Here is a 12,905-nt window from a genome sequence, read left to right as displayed (position 1 = left end):
GTAGACATCAACCTTCTTAATGTTGAATCTTCAAATCTAAATTCATTTGTCTCATAGTTACAAATCAATGAAAAAATGACATAGGCTCTCTCTCTCTCTCTCTCTCTCTCTCTCTCTCTCTCTCTCTCTCTCTCTCTCTCTCTCTCTCTCTCTCTCTCTCTCTCTCTCTCTCTCTCTCTCTCTCTCTCTCTCTCTCTCTCTCTCTCTCTCTCTCTCTCTCTCTCTCTCTCTCTCTCTCTCTCTCTCTCTCTCTCTCTCTCTCTCTCTCTCTCTCTCTCTCTCTCTCTCTCTCTCTCTCTCTCTCTCTATATATATATATATATATATATATATATATATATATGCTATTCAAACATTGAAATATCAAGGCATTCACATCTTGCTTTGATAAAGTATGAACCAAAGGAAATTATATGCTTGAAATGTGTTGACATAGGCAAGGGCCATTAAGCCTAAGATCCATTGTCTTGATTAATACATACTTCCCCATGATCCATTATTTTGATTAATCTATACTTCTATGGGCTATATATATATATATATATATATATGCTATTCAAACATTGAAATATCAAGGCATTCACATCTTGCTTTGATAAAGTATGAACCAAAGGAAATTATATGCTTGAAATGTGTTGACATAGGCAAGGGCCATTAAGCCTAAGATCCATTGTCTTGATTAATACATACTTCCCCATGATCCATTATATTGATTAATCTATACTTCTATGGGCTAGCATTTTTTTCCAATCTAACCATGGTTGATTAAATGTAGTATCCTGCATTGGGAATATTGATAGATGTCTTTGTAATGGCCTCCCATATTAGTCCATTAAGGATCATGGAACAAGGGCCTTCTAAGTTGGTATCTATCTTTTTAAATCCCTATAGACAACTTTTGGAACCATCAATGTTGATAGTTAAACTTGAATCTTGTAATTCCCTCAAGAGGTCAATAGGCTTGATGTTACTTCTAATTTGAAGTCAGGATTGGGCACAATGAAAGCAAGGGCAAGTGGCCAATAACATATGATGAACTCATAACAATATCAACATAGGAGGGACTAAATTGAGATGTTGAAGTTGACTTCAAGACTTTCTTGAAGGTTAACTCAATTACTGGGGTCCTATTTTCTTTTTAAATCATAGGAAATTCCTATTTGATTTGTGACTCCTATTTACTTTTTTTTCAACATAGATGTATGTGAAGAAATGGAGACTCAAAGATGGGGCTCTCAAAGAATGCCTCTACTATTTTGAAGATAGAATCAACAACCTTATGGCATATTGTCAATGAATATGAAAAATACATACATACACGTGTGTGTGCATGTATGCACGTGGGTGTTCGAGGTGTATCTTGATCAATCAATAAGTTACCTTCGCAAAGATGTGTTATGGAGAACAATGGTCTCCCATTGATCCATCCACAAATTAACTCTTCAGCATTGCAGGAAATTGTGAGAGGGAAAAAAGATGGTTTGATTTTATACTCAAGTATAGCTCATTCCCCATTCACTCGGCCCTTGGTTTCAAATACTTTCAAAAAATGGCTAAATGTGGCAATTCCTAGGACAATCAATAAAAGGTTGTTAAATGCCAAAAATCATCCCCTAGAAAAGAGATGAGAATCATACTTTTCTACTAAATTCAACAAATGCTATTGGATGCTTTATTGTAAACATTGGCACTAAAGGTCTAATAGAAGGAAGGAAGATGCATTTGTGATAGAGATTTTGTACTGTAAAGTTTATCACACCATATTTGATGGGCATATGACACTTTCTTTTCTATTCATTGTGACTTTTAATGCTTGACTACCCATGGTAGGATCGAGTGTAATTCATTTTCCTTTGAAGTTTTGACGTATGGGGGGTTTGTTCAATCTAGGATAATTCTAGCTACAAATTTTTACGGCTTGAGATGGTGAGAATCATAGCTACATTGCAAGAGAGACACATACTTATAATCCATTATTAAATATCCATGTGCTAGGTCCTTATAGAAACTATCAGGTGCATTGAGGGTACCACTTGTTGCCCATTGGAAAGGGAGTAGTAGTTGCAAATGTTAGAAATGCGTATGCAAATGTTAGATGGTGTGGAAACCCACCCAATCTTCTAGACAATCAAGGAGAATTGTCTTCCCTAAAGAGTTCAGGCTCACAGTCTTATCATAAATTCCATCAAAGGAAGCTAAAGAGAAGGCCTTTCAAGCTCCTTCTCACATATCATGAAGTCAAGTGGTCTCATGGTGACAATTTAATTAGTGGTGTTCCACCATTCAAAGTGTTGCCAAGTAAGAATCATGGCAGCTACATGAGCCTTTGTGCAACTAAAAGTGACTATTTCCTCAATTCCAAGGTCTACCTGGAGTTTCCAAAATCTATGAGCAATGGTTGCATTGCCTAGTGGTATCAAAACCCTCGGCATACTGAATGTGCCCCTCCTTGATGGCTTTAATGGCAACACCTATGGAAAAATCAACACCATCAAAGTCAAGAAGCCTTGACCAAGAGCTTGTTGCTTAACAATAAGGATACCCCTTCTGGGTGAAGCCATTTTCTAAATAAAAGACAAAAGTTATAATATGTACCCAAAGTTTTTAATCTCTCTTTAGCCTCTATGAGATCTAGTAAAATAGGAAGAGTTCATTCAAAAACCATAGATAATCAAAGAACTCCATGCAAAAATTATGTGAAATTGAGCTACAAACGTAGGACTAGTTGTCCTTCCCATGGCTTGTGCATCAACTTCCAATGGCAGCACATGTTCTACAAGCATTCTACACATAAATCTATTAAGATTGAACACACTAGAATGTCTACAGTGAAAGCAAGGAGGCCTTGCATGAGAACTCCAATGGGTACATACTTGGTAGCCGATGCTTGCAGTGCCACCTTTGAGTATGTGAGGTTATACATTTATACAATCCTCCTAGATATGCTTGCAAATGTAACATGCCATACACCCACAAGATCCCATTGGCATAATACTACCATTGTCTATGTATCACTAGTTGTCTTGAGTCTATGAGATTCTATTGACCTTCCATTGATTGTTCCTAAGTATTTTATCACTATCATTTCCATCTCTATCAAGACTATTATATTGGTTTCATCTGGGAATACACATTTGGGGATTTCCTTGGTTGAGTATCTTGGTATCTATTTTCATTGTTTTGACTATGTCGAACTCTATACACCGGATGTTGATTGTAGAGTAGGATGTCGATGTACATCTATATGTACTCAAAGTATGACAGCCCTCTACCTTGTAGTGGTAGTGCATGGACCCAATTACAATACTATAATATCCATCATGTATTATTGCAATAACCTTCCTCCTCTCAAAAGACATGCATTTGAGTCATTGCACACTTAAATATGGTATCGATAGAGCTGCATTTACATGTGACGTAAACATCATTTGTTAACTTCTTCATAGGCACATCATTTGCCACATCACTAATGGAATCTTTGTATAGCATCCATCTTCTCTACTTGGGAAAAGCAAGACATACTACATTGGCATATTCACCTAATGCAAATGTGGCATTTTCATTCAGCAACCCTCTCGGGTGTAGACCTATCACAATGGCTAAGCTCGTCCTCATCACCATTTCTAGGTATAATTGTAGCAACCCCATTTCCAATAGGCACTATATACTACCTTGACAACTTTTTATAATCATCATCCTTAGCTGCATAGCATCATTGCATTGACAAAGAGCACCATATGTAAAACAAAGAAAAGGGCAACATTATACCCTTAAATGTTATTTTTGAACTCGCAACTATATCTATTATGACTATCTGGTAGATTTTGCAAAATTTGAGGCATTTCTTGCCACAAGACTATAGTCTAAATCCTACCATTTTTGCAATAATGTTTGCCAAATGTTTGAGAATGCATAGTCCTTGTCTCCACAAGTCACAAAATCATGGAGCAATGTATGCATATTCTTAATGGAAAGCACTTTGATATCTCTAAAAGACAATATCTTCATCAAGGGATGGCTATCCAACTTAGGCAAGTATTGGAAAATGGAGCAAAAACCTCCATTTTCAAGAAAAAATGAGAGTTCATGCTGCAATATCTCTTCCAAAGCATCTATATGCTCTCCTCCAATCATTTGTTCTTCCCAAATAACATTTTTGTTCAACAATGAACACCTCTTATCCTATATTTGCACTTCTTCCTCCATGACATGGAAATGGTCTCCCTCGAGTTGTTGTTCACATAGTCCACAAGGGATGTTACTTCGACATGTTTGCAACATTGATCCCATAGATTGGAGGAGAACTTATAGAATTTTGGTATGTTGGACATTCTATAAGCACATCATAATGGATTCTAATATTTTGTGATGCACATTGGTGGTAATCTCATCATCATGTGATGCATGGATATTTCCCAATGAAAAATATTATGGCACCTGTCTTGTTTGTGATATATCTAGACCACCATGCAAAGCATTGAATGGGGCAAAACCATTGAAATAGATTTGTTGATGGTGATAAGGTAACGGTGACACAAAATTATACACTCCAAAAATATGAAAAGGTGCAAAAAGTAGTGTTCCCAAAAGCCCATGACTTAACACTCCCTTGTGAATGTTCTAAAAATATGTCCTTACTCTTGCTTGAAGAATGTGCCTTTCCTGTATACTTTCTAGAAGTCTTCTATCAATCCTTAACATGTTATTTCTTAGCATGTTCCTCACAATTCGAGGCATCATTTTTATAAAACAATAATGAATGAGTAACCTATGCAATGAATACAAAAGAGTGCATTTCATTAGTAAGACATAAAAATTATAACAATGATATGTTATAAATAAATATATTAAAATAATTATTTAACACACATATATGTATGCAAGCATGCATATGGATTTAGATACATATAGAGGGAGATTGAGAGAAATATCTACACACACACACATACACATGTGTAAGTTAACATGTATGCATCTATATGTAGAAATGGAGAGAGACATATATATATATATATGTATATATATATATATATATATATATATATATATATATATGTATGTATGTATGTATGTATGTATGTATGTATGTATGTATGTATGTATGTATGTATGTATGTATGTATGTATGTATGTATGTATGTATGTATGTATGTATGTATGTATGTATGTATGTATGTATGTATGTATGTATATATATATATATATATATAGAGACACACATACACACACACAACACACATATATGTATGCAAGTATGCATATATATATACATATATGTATATATATATGTATATATGTATGTATATATGTATATATGTATGTATATATGTATGTATATATGTATATATGTATGTATATATGTATATATGTATGTATATATGTATATATGTATGTATATATGTATGTATATATGTATATATGTATGTATATATGTATATATATATGTATATATGTATATATATATATATATATATATATAGAGAGACACACACACACACACACACAACACACATATATGTATGCAAGTATGCACATACAAATTGATATATGTAAAGGGAAATTGAGAGAAATATCGACACACAGAGTTGCTTGCTTGCTTGCTTGCTTGCTTACACACACACACAGATATGTATATATATATATATATATAGAGAGAGAGAGAGACACACACACACACACACACACAACACACATATATGTATGCAAGTATGCACATACAAATTGATATATGTAAAGGGAAATTGAGAGAAATATCTACACACAGAGTTGCTTGCTTGCTTGCTTACACACACACACAGATATTTGTAAATAAGTATGTATGCATGCATGCACATGTACAAATGGAGAGAGAGAGAGAGAGAGAGAGAGAGAGAGAGAGAGAGAGAGAGAGAGTGTGTGTGTGTGTGTGTGTGTGTGTGTGTGTGTGTGTGTAATTGAGCAAATGACAATAGCAGGATGAAATCCTTGAAACTGCAAAGATGATGTCACCTCTTAGAAATCCACATAAAAAATGCAATAAAATAGTTCCAACCACCCAATAAGGATTTTCTAACTTCTAATAATGGATGTGGACAACTTTCAATTCATTTTTTCCAATAGACCTATCAACTACCCTAGGAACAACTTGAACTTCCCAACCTCCTTAGCAACATTGGTACAATCCCATTGGAATGTCTTCTAATGGCCCATAAAGGTGTCTAGAAATCTTTTCATCCAAACATAGCTCTTTCTCAAGGCACACCCACTTTGTTTAATACTACAAATATTAAGCAGGGCTTTTGAAATATTTCTCTTTTAACTTGGAAGATCCATCCATCCATACATGTAATGCACATTTGATTATTTTGTGTACAATTAAGTTATGGAAACTTTGCATGGTTGTGCTTGCCCACAAACATACTCAAACCTATGTGTGAAAGACATCTCCATACTCCATTGCCACAATGTCCATGCAATCCATCTCAATTAAAAAAAATTAAAAATGACATGAACAATAATAAAACAATGAACCACACACTAATACAAACAACAAAATGTCCACATCTTTTAAAAAACATGAAAAAGCTTATGGAGTTACCATCATAAACATAAGGGAAAAAAGCATTGACATCAATAAGAATAGTCCAAAAAACAATCTAAGCTACTGTTAAAAAGATCTAGAAATTATCATCACAAATAGCAAGAAAAAAGGCATACATCAAGTGAATATAGTTCAAGAACTCTCGACGCTACAAACTTTAAGTAGCAAGAAGGCTACATTCAAGGCAATCTCCGACTCATTAAGGACTTTGATCCCTTGAACCTCTGCATACAAATTTTCATGAATGCAAACTCCTCACACAACGTGCTCACATCCTCTCTCAACTAGGAGAAACTCAGGGTACATTCACTCTTGCACATGGTGGGCCCTCGAGGAGAGTCCTTTCAATAGAGGACCTTCCATATATCATCAAAGATTATATGTGCAAACTAATAGGTTTCTATGAAGGGAGTCGGCCTTGAAGTAGAAGCATGAGTGAAAGCAAGAGCTATGGTGGAAGGAGAGACAGACAGACAGACAGACAAAAAGAGAGAGACAGAGACAAAGAAGATGTGGGAACTCCAACAGTCACAATGTGTGACCAGCTTTTTTAAAATCAAATGTCGTTGAGAGAACAAAGAATAAAGTGATAATAATGGGCACCTACCGCCTATAGTGTACAGGTGTGCGGTTAACTAATACACAGTGCAACTATACCTATGTCAGTATACCTAATACATGGGTGGCTAGGCACATGTGCCTTTACCCCTAATAACCTCCCACATAAAGGTGAATCCCTAGTGACGAGAGAACAATGAAAAATTGACAAAGTACAAATGTACATAAGTACAACACGATGAGGAAATATATAATCTCATCCAACGCCCATCACTTTCCTAAGGAAGGAAAAATGCTCCAAAGAGACTTTTAGAGAGTAGGATTTTGGTCAGTTGACATATTGAAAAGCTCAATGGACTTGTCCTCAATTACCTCTCAAATAAAGTGGTAATGCATCTCAATGTGCTTCATCTTTGCATGAAAGATCACTGGTAGATTCTTGGCCAAGAGCATATATGAACTTCAATAACTTAGAGGCTCGTGTTGTATGAAGCAATATTATGGCATAGGCACGTGTAGAGAGAGAGAGAGAGAGGGGGGGGGGGGGGGAATGGGGGATAGTGTGTGTTGAGAAACACGGATCTTGAGCATGGTTTAGCTATGGAGGATAGAATACATAGACATGAACCATGATGACATAGACAAGAGACAATGATGGTTATTTAAGTGAATTAGGTTCCAAGATTAAGTGATTTGACGACTCATAAACACAATCTTGAGTAGGACATGACAAGGACACAGATTGGAAGTACAAAGTACAATAGCACTGCATTGAAATAAGAACCAAATACATGGTTATATAGCATTTGGTCGTTCCACTCTCCTCACATTGCTTATGGGTTACAGAACGTCTCTTCTTAGAGCATACATCATTTTTCATATATTTCAACACCCCCCCTCAAATGATGAGTTCCTACACTTACTGGCTTTTGCCCCCTACATGATGACATGGCCTGAGAGACTAGCTCATAGGCAACCTAGTCAAGTTAAATCTTGAAACTTTACATCGTTGGCAAAGGTTTTTTTTTTTTACAAAGAAAATCCACTAAGGGAAACAAAATCCATTATGGGAAAACACAAGATCCACTATGGGAAAGATACAATGAAAATTTCTTCAAAACAATCTATCAAAGTTGTTGGCGATAGCGGAAGCATCTTCTTTATCTTCTTCATTCATTAACTGATTTTGATGGTTACCATTCTGTACCTATTGTGCTCTTTTCCTATGAAAACATTCACTGGCCATGTGCCCAGTCTTACCACAATAATGGCATGTGACCCAATCCTTGTTATTGGTGTTGATACCTCATTCACGTCCTTTTGCTCCATAAGTTCCCTTGGTGTATAAGAGATTGTCCTTTGAGATGGTTTCTTTTGCATCCTGGTATTTAAGTTTACGTTCTCCATCAAGTAGAGAAAGCTCAATGTCTTTGAGTGAGAGATTAGAAACATTACTCAGGGTAGACACAAGGTTCTCATATGGTTCCTGATTTACACTTGCTAGTAGCACTATTATGGCTTCATCCTCATCTATGTTCCTCTTTAAAGTTGCAAGTTGAGTTTTTAGGATCTTACATTTGTTAATGTGCATGGTCATAGAAGAACTATCCTTTACATCTAGCTTATAGAACTACATGAGTAATTTTACTTTTGAGTTTTAGCTTGAGTTCCAAAGATCCTGTCGAACTCAAGTAAAACCAACAAATGAATTATTCTTAGATGTGTCAAAAAACACGAGTGCCAAGAAGCACTAAATAAGTATCAAGAGATACTATCTTGATGCCTAATCTTCAAGTACGTTGCTTGATCTTCAAGCGGGTCACTTCAAATCTTCTTCTTTAAGTTTACACTTGTTGGAATTGATCATATCTGAATGACAGGAACTCCAGTTGACTGAGAAGAATAAGAAATTGAAGTGGGAGAAGAGCTTGATCTTGGTAGCTATGGATGCTTGGTCTTCTCTTGAATCTTTTTATTACTAACTTGGAGGGCAAATCTTGATGGGAACTTTAGTGACTCAGTGAATCAAAGTAGCATGGACTTCTTTGAGCTGGGAGAGGTGAAAAACTGAAGAGATTTTTGAGCTTGAAGCTCAAGGCTATGATGGGCTAGGGTTTTAGAAACAGAGGACTATTTTTTCATCGTCTGATGTAGCTCATACAATAGATCGTTGTGCAAAATATTGGATAACAAGTGAGCCTATAGAGTGGGCTTTGAAATCCCTATGGTCACAGGTTAAATCACACCTCGTGTCAGGAGTTGGAGTATACAACCAACGCAGGTGTAGATCTGGACAGTGACAAAGAATTAATGCAATACTAGAGTTATAGATCATCAATATCAGACTATGATGTGACGTAGAGGAGTACCTTGAGGTGAGGAACAAATCTCTAGAAGGATTCTTGAAGAGATTTGTCTATATGAAGAGATATGAGAGCTTTAAGCAGGGTAGGTGCAGGCTGGCTATGGCTACCATGAAGGAAAGAGTGGAGTTGGAGTGAGAAATGAGCTCATGAGCTAACAATGAGCTAACCAGAGATGAAGAAGAGCTAAAGGAGGAGTTTGATCTCATGGTATCAAAGATGGTGAGCTCACCAAACTCTAGAGTTATAGATACCATGTTGAGAAGCACGAATCTTGAGCATGGTTTAGCTATGGAGGATAGAATACATGGACATGAACCACGATGACATAAACAAGAGACAGTGACTATTACTCAAGTGAATTAGGTTCCAAGATTAAGTGCTTGGACAATCTTGATTAGGTCATAACAAGGACATAGATTGGAAGTACAAAGTACAATACAATTGCATTGAAATAAGAACCAAGTACATACTTATATAGCCTTTGGGTTGTTCCCCGCTCCTTACTCAGATGCTTATGGGATACAAAGCATCTCTTCCTAGAGCATACATCATTTGTCATATCTTTCAATAGTGTGGACTGTACTACACATATGTGGCAGACCATAGAATTGTATGTTGAACCACGTGTGCAGTGCAACCCTCCACACTCCCTCTCACCATGGTAAAGTAGGTCTTAGTATATGATATTTAGGTATTTGCTCTCTCTCTCTCTCTCTCTCTCTCTCTCTCTCTCTCTCTCTCTCTCTCTCTACACATAGACAAACCCTCCCAAAGGGATTTTGTGTGGGAGTTCCCTCCTGTCTCTACTCATGCTCTTTGCCATGCTCCACATCTCTACTCATGTCTAGCCCAAGGTCTTCTCCTTCAAGTCCTCTTGCAAGAAAATCATCCATCACACAATAAATCACCTAAAGTTGTAGTACTAGCAAGCTATGACTATCTCCAATAGTTGCAACCTCACCATGTCACAACTCCTCACCATGTTCCTTAATCTCACTCACAAATGCACTTCTTTCTAAGCTCTTTTACCTTATGCAATCCATCCTCCTCCTTGCCACTCACATGGATAAGAAAGGGTGTATGCATGCCTAACTGGTGCCAGTTAAACACCAATGTTGATTTCTTCAATGGCCAAAATTGTCCAATAGGTGGCCATGTCCTCACACACACACACACACACACACACACACACATAAAAGACTATCTCTCTCTCTCTCTCATAATCAATTGCTCTCTTTATTTCAAAGTTGCATGTGGTTGCAAGCCTTTAGAATCTATTTGGCTTTTTTGTATCTTGGTTTAGTGGAATTTGTAAAAAAACAAATCTTATTTCATAGCCAATATTTGTTCTTTCATAGCTACACTACCCTTTGTTAGGCTGTAATCAAAACAAATAGTCAAACAAGGAGCTTGCGAAAGAGGTATTATTGGCAAAAACAAAAGAGGATTTTCTAATTCAAATACATACAACTCTTTCTATTAATTTGCATTGCAAAATCAAGAGTGTAATTGATATGAGCCATTGTAGCATCATGTACTTGAAAGACAAGTTTCAATCCCTTCAAGTTTCCTCGAATTGTCATCAACCTTTCATAGGATTTTGGAGTCCTTTTAGATAGGGTCCTTAAGCTCTCCATAAAATTAGCAAATAAAACATATATCATATTGTTATCTATAAAAGGAATCCAAATGAGTTCTACTCAATTAGTGCCACTTTGAATTGGCATTAACAAAAAAACTTTGAGAGACTAATGTTGAGAACCTCAAGATGCTTATGGCTACATGTCTAAGTTAAAAATTGGCAAATCGAATAACCCTATGTGAAGATCAATGTTTATAAGAGAGTAATTAGACCATGCATAATCAAACATAAGCTATACACGATTGGCTACGCTTTTAACAATAATATCACTATATATCCAATGCTAAGTTTGACATATTCAATCATGAGCATAAAGTGATTGCCAACTAATCAAAGCTAAAAATCAAGTGATTGGTTCCCACAAATCATGCAATAGGACCATTTCTAGTTACAACAGATAAAGGGAAAGTTAATGTTGTCAATGTACACTTGATCAGAGCAATGGTGCATTTAAGCTAGAAAGAAACTCTTATGAGCAAGACAAGTAAAGCAATCTTCAAGAGGGATCAACAATTGAAATCCTCTCTCATGATAAGATTGAGAATTCACCAACTTGGACAAAGTGCCTAAATACAAAAGAACTGCATCAATAACAGCTTATGTGTCTATTGGCAATCATCTAGCACATTATCAAAGAGTTACCCAAACTCTATAAGACATGTTGAGAGCTTGTTAGGTTAAAGGCAATAGAATTGGGAAATTAATTTTCTAATCATAAAATCCATTTATTGTGTACACATGCGAATAGTAAGTTTAGTCCTAGTCAAGCAAATGTATGGCTCCAAATGTAAAGGTCCAATTACCACTAGAGCTCCTTTTGCTATTGCCTACCAAAATGGACAAATGCAAGAAATGACCAATACATTGGCTATCATCAAGGCTTATTCAAAAGGTAAAAATTTGCTATGTGGGTTCCATCTATTCCACACAGACTATAGTGAGCTAAAACCTTTTTGAAATTTCTTCAAAATGTTGAGCAACTAAGATTGAAAAAGGGCTGTGAAGAATTACCCATTGCATTGAGATCCATTTGCAAAGAAACCCAAACTGTTAAGTAACAAAGATTCAAAATAGCTCTAAATAATTACCCATTGCATTGAGCTGCATTTGCAAAGAGATCCAAACTATTGAGTAACTAAGATTGAAAAGGCCTCTAAATAATTACCCATCACATTGAGATCCATTTGTGACACAAAAATAAGCTAAAATCAGACATAGCACCAATGCAATTGGTCGTGAGAAGATAGATGCACTAGATTCAATTTTCACCACCACGAGAACCGAAACATAGTTTGGATCATTGAGAGTGAAGCATTAAGTATTAAGTCTGGATCAACATCGTAATGGTTACTTGAAAGCAAGAGACGTAATTCAACAAAAGATAGATATTATGAATTTTTTTTTGGCGGACAAAAACACTTCTTGAGAGAGGTGCATAGACATGACAATAGTCAGTGAAGAAACCTATTGGGTGGTTGGTCAACAAAGCACATTTAGGAGAGTATAATCATGTGGAAATATGCTCACATTTTCTCAAAACCAATGTCTTCATAAGGATTTCAGTGAGTTATTGTGAGAACTTGAAATTACCTAGACCCTCCTATCAGCAGTTCTTGTTGGAGGCGAATCACAACCATGAGGCTTGGTTGATTGCTTTTTAAAGCGTCTAGACAGATTATGAGACAGCGAATGGAACAGTGAAATCAAGTTGTATCAATCATGTCACCCCAATCATTGGCAATTCACTTTCATGGATTGT

This window comes from Lygodium microphyllum, chromosome 5, assembly GCF_053477565.2.
Source record: "Lygodium microphyllum isolate KBCC chromosome 5, Lygodium_microphyllum_v1.1.10, whole genome shotgun sequence".
In the NCBI taxonomy this organism is placed as follows: domain Eukaryota; kingdom Viridiplantae; phylum Streptophyta; class Polypodiopsida; order Schizaeales; family Lygodiaceae; genus Lygodium; species Lygodium microphyllum.
The sequence above is the reverse complement of the archived record's forward strand: the minus strand, read 5'-3'. Positions refer to the sequence as shown.